Raw genomic sequence first — 5,057 nt, 5'->3', positions numbered from 1 at the left:
TAGCATCACATGCTGAGCACACTTTTCTTTTTCCATTTTAGCACACTGCTTGAATGTGTGGTTTTAGGCCTATACACTCGCTGTCACCGCAGAAAGCAACTCTCATCGGTTGAGCGCTTGAGATCGGCAACAGGAGTTACGAGAAGTCATTATCTGGTTCGTAAGTGTGACGTCACTTCAGTTTAAATCACCCCTACTGCACTGCACATAGAGTCAAATGCACTGATCGCCGTTTACACGGAGCCGGAAGTTAACGCGCAACTTCAGCGGCCGTCCAATGGGAGCCTGCAAATCGTGCGTGTCCGCCTCTGTGACGAAGTCACTTACGAAGCGGATAAGCAGTGGCAGCACGCTCGCGGGCAGCTCGAAGTACGCGCGCGTTCGATCCTTCTTCGACCAATACGGTGTTATGACTCAGGAAATGGACGCATGCCGAAAGTCTAAGAACACTCTCGAGTGCGGTGCCAACAGAAGTACTGACATCTTCTCAGATTAGTCTACATTCAACCGATATCTCTGGGGCCTCGTGGCCCGTGTGGGGTTTTCCCCATTCCTTCCGTTGCTGCGAAGAATTTAAAGCACAGAAAAGGGACTCCATCACCGTGTGCTGCCATGTGACGTTGGGTAAAAACACAACCTTTTAATAAATTTGGGAATCTCTTGCGCGTTATGGTCACAATACACTAAGCAGGTCAGATCCCAACCTTAAAACATTTTTATTTAGACGGTGCAAGAGGAACCCACTAAATCCTACCCATGATGATATAATTTGGGGATTTCTCTTAAAATACATGGAGAATTTCGTTTTGATGCACAGTCATCACAAGGAAGGAGGATGTTTGACAAATATTATACTACGACTAAAAGTATCCCCTATCCAAATCCATACAACCACATTTGCAATATATTTATATGGTCGCCTTTTTGTATATACCAAAATGCATGCAATGCCCTCGCGCATGCTCACCAACAGTAAAGAATTAAAAATAATTCGAAACCTCATCTAAACTCTATTGTAGACAGTATTTGTTGCCCTTGATGCTACCATTCTAGTGAATAGCCTTCATTTCTTCAACTGTCTTAACTAAAAATGCAGACGATAAAGTCCTCGAAGTTGTCTTCAGATATTGCGGCAATCGACAATATTCGTCATTTCATTACTTAATCCAAGCATGCAGTCCTCGAATTCTTCAAACATTTTTGCAAATGTCGTGACATATGACAGTAATCGAAGCTCACGGACAACGAAGTTGAAGGATGATGGCAGTGCTGCCTTTGAAAACATGGCTAAACATACGAATCCATTTGTTTCCAATTTACAGCTGATAACCAAAGTGGATGATTTTTGCAGACTTCAGAATTCCCAGCCGACTGGCATAGTTCCCCAAGACTTGTCTAGTTTAGACGAAACGGACGTGCTTTGAATCAGAATCGTTACAAGAGGATTGCCCACCAGACGGTGTCCGCTATGCCGACAGCTCTTGAAAACCCGTCCATTCGGGTAATCCTTTAAAAGAATGCTAATTTTATGGTGCAACTCTAGTGAATTCTTCACCTACATGGAGCACATTCCCTTAAGGGAGGTCTACTTTTTTTCCACATTATATTTAAAAGTTTACTTGGAGAAAAACATTTCTTCTTTATGTTCGCTTTGTGCGTAATGAGGAATATTCTTAAATTCTGGGGGATATCGTTTTCTTATCCTTGGTATGATTTTAGTGAGAATAAAGAAAGTCACATGAACTCCCCAACTACATGTATGTCTTCTTTGCATGGCGAATTCCACAGTGCGTTCTTAATATTTCAGCAAGTCACACACGTGTTAGAACTTCTCGATTTTACTTTCAAAACAATAAACTAGTCAATTATGTGAAATAAACAAAAGTGCGAAGAGTCGGTCGTAACCGGGCATAAAAATGAAACGTTGCATGCTCGTGCATCGCAGAGAGCGAACGCTTCCCTTATGAAAAAACCTTACCTTGAAAAATTTGCCTATCTTTCCGTTGGCAACATCAAATCCAAAATGCTTTTGCCTTTATTGCCACTGAAATAGCTTCCCCTTTTCGGCTTATAATTTATCATTACTGTAACTATTTTATTCTCGGCCTCACGAAGGGTAAAACTCATGAGCATGATGTCTCACGGAAGGCAAAACTCATGAGCGTGATTTTTCATGGAAGGCAAAACTCACGAGCGTGATGTCTCATACTCTGTGGTGCGAATCTTTCACAGGTTGACTGACTGACGACGGGCGTCATGATGTGCGATCTGTGCAGCGACAGCCATCTACGTGGTTAACCTCGATCCCCACTGTGCCCTAAAAAACCTATCTGCGAATTGAGCATTTTGGAGTGGGCAACTAGTCCGACGGGCTCCGTCACAGAATGTTCGATCGGCGGCAGGTCCCCGCGTCTCGGCGGGGGGAAGTGGCAGCTAAATTGGGTCATTACTTTTACCTATATCTTTTGCTTGTACAATGGAGCGACGATTCTGGCAGGGCAAGATTCTCTTCTTTTCCACTTGTGTTTTTAATCTTAAACTCCTTGTGGATGCTAATCAGCTTTGTTTCTTTCCGGCCGTTTTTCCGCGATGAGAATCTTGCCGGCGGGGAGCCTCTCGGAAGCGGGAGAAGAGGTTGAACCTCCAGCTCACTTCAGCCGCGCTGTTCTCGTTTTTCGCATGGGATTAAAATAAAAAAAACATTTTCAATTTCTCTTTCGGCTCAACGATGCCCGTCCCTCTATCGACCTTGGAGGGTATTTACCCTTGATTCAATTTTTTGGATGGCCTTTTGTTTTAAACAAATATTATTTGTCGGCCTGTTTTCTGCATCTCTGCTCAATGATTCGTGGCACGCACGCACGTAATGATTAGCAAAACGAACTCGCGGGTATGTCTCGTCTGGCAGGGACGGAGACTTCGCGAGGCTCAGAGACCAGCGGGCGCAGACTGGCGTGGCCTTTCCGGGGCATGCGTTCCATGAATATTTCAGCGTGGCACTTTACCAGCGATCGGCTCAAGCTTGTCGAGACGGGGAAAGGGCCATACGAAAGAGCGAGAGAAAAAAGAGGACGCACTTTTTCAGGAGGAGGTGGGGGAATATGATCCGATCTATTCGATACTTTCCGTCCAGTCTCAGCTCCGGATGTACCTTGATGAAAACATACTCCACGTTAAAGGAGCAGTCTTGAAACACTACCGTATTCAACTTGGGTGACTTATTCGGAGCACTTTCTTTTGAAACTTTTACTAAGGCCTTTTCAACACTGAAATGCCAGCGCTGCGTAATTCAATTCAACAAAGTGCGGAAATGCACGCAGGCGTTACAGTTCTGATACGATAACCCTTTGGATCTAATGTATTTACCGAAGATTTATAGTGTCCCAGCAGCTCGATACCTCTTGATGACTCATTCTCAAAGCAAAGTTCCAAGATGGCCGCCATCATGTTAAGATTGACTGGTTCCCGGCCATCGAATGTTTTATGGTTTTGAATGTATGGACGAGTAGCGGGCAAATGAATCTAGCCTTTTTCCCCTGGTGAACGCTGGACCGCTTCTTATGAATACTATGTCATTAGCTAAACAGGACACTATAAAATTAGTGTGGGATCGAGTGACTGGCGTGCGCTGATGTAAAATTCAAATACATGTGACTTTACCAGCAGAAAATGATGTGCTTTCAACAAGCTCTCAGAAGACCAGTGAGAAGTGGTACCGGTCTGACATAAGCAATCTGTCCCCGCCTAACTTTAGGGAGCGGGAAAGACTTTGATGTCGCCGTGGGAATAAAACCCTTTCCAGATAGAGGGGAGGGGGAGAGATATTGCTGTGTACCCAGCAGCTGCAAAGTGACAAGCTATCAACGGTTGAGAGGGGGGTCAGTTTCGATGTATTTTCATGGAAATCGGTGATTTCCACCCCCTTTCCTTCTTTTGTTTTTGTTTCTTCCCCTTTTCTTTCCATTGCCTTTGGGGGAGAATCCCCTCCCTTCCCCTTCCCCAGCGACGCCCATAAATGCCTCTCAAGCTAGTCACGACGACCACTTGAGTGCTGCTGGTGCATCCGCCTACTGCCAAAGAGTTTGTCACGTTTGTACAAGGTTCAGAAGGATGTTGTCACAGGTGATTTTATTGGCCACTCGATGATTTGGGATCATGAATTGACGGTATGTTCGATGTAGTCCCTTAAAATTGGTCAAACACACGCCCGCGCATGTACTAAAGACAGCGAGAAGTTGCTTGCGTAGGCGTGTTCGGCAACATGCAAGACAAACTTGGGGCCGGGCGGGGAACGTGCCCCCCTCCCCTCCCCCATCGGCACATAAGGGGTAGAAACATTTTTGTCCCCTTTCCTCCAGGGGCATGAAGGTCCTTACCCTGACTTCCTCCCCAGGGGGAGGCAAACTTTGACATGCTGGTGGCAGCAGACGAACCCGAACACTTGCACATTGTTCTGAGCGTGTGTGTCCAACGTTCGAGAATAGAAAAGGACCGGAGTTCTGGTGACACCTGCGTTTCAAAAGTCTCCAACGTGCCCCCCCCCAAAAAAAATCCGATCTGACAGCACCAAGAATAAGAAGATTGTGGTTTAATAATGGAGTTGGTTCCTAGGAAATGGTTTAAACCCGCTTAAAATTTACCGCAGCTTGGTGGCGCTGATCTTCGGTTGGGTTACTGGTGCGGTGTCGTGTGCTTTCTACGGTTCGTTGTGGTATGCCATCGACGTTTCTACAACGGTCGATCTGTCAATTAGTCTGGAACGTTTCAAAACTTTTTCGAAATATTCAGCAATGTTATTGTAACGGAACATGAGTCACATTTGTCTCAACTTTAAGTTGATTTGAGTAATGTTTGAACGACATCCGAGAATAATGTGTTGAAGATGTATAGACAGCTGATATTCTGACCAAACTTGGAGAGAAAGATCGATCCATTCTGCCTTTAGAATGTTCTTTCAGTGCAGTGCTGAATCATCACGGCGAGCGACGCTGAAGTTACCGGTGTAGAGGAAATGGACATTTTCATGGACACTGTATTGGGCCGCGCGGAATCAGCAG

At 45.3% G+C, this 5,057-nt stretch overlaps 1 long non-coding RNA gene across 2 annotated transcripts; it reads left to right on the top strand.

The window, feature by feature from the left end:
• The first annotated feature begins 445 nt into the window (after positions 1-445).
• LOC147796917 (uncharacterized) lies at positions 446-5,051 on the top strand. Of its 2 annotated transcripts, XR_015427570.1 has the most exons (3): positions 446-624; positions 1,323-1,501; positions 2,233-5,051. It is a non-coding gene; the product is annotated as an uncharacterized LOC147796917 (long non-coding RNA). The 2 variants fall into 2 exon arrangements; XR_015427569.1 differs by lacking the exon at positions 2,233-5,051 and having other exon boundaries at positions 1,323-1,754.
• The last annotated feature ends 6 nt before the right edge of the window (positions 5,052-5,057 follow it).

The sequence above is a fragment of the Acanthaster planci genome, linkage group LG13 (assembly GCF_054643075.1).
Source record: "Acanthaster planci isolate LZ-2023a linkage group LG13, COTS_SCS, whole genome shotgun sequence".
In the NCBI taxonomy this organism is placed as follows: Eukaryota; Metazoa; Echinodermata; class Asteroidea; order Valvatida; family Acanthasteridae; genus Acanthaster; species Acanthaster planci.
The sequence above is the reverse complement of the archived record's forward strand: the minus strand, read 5'-3'. Positions and strand labels throughout refer to the sequence as shown.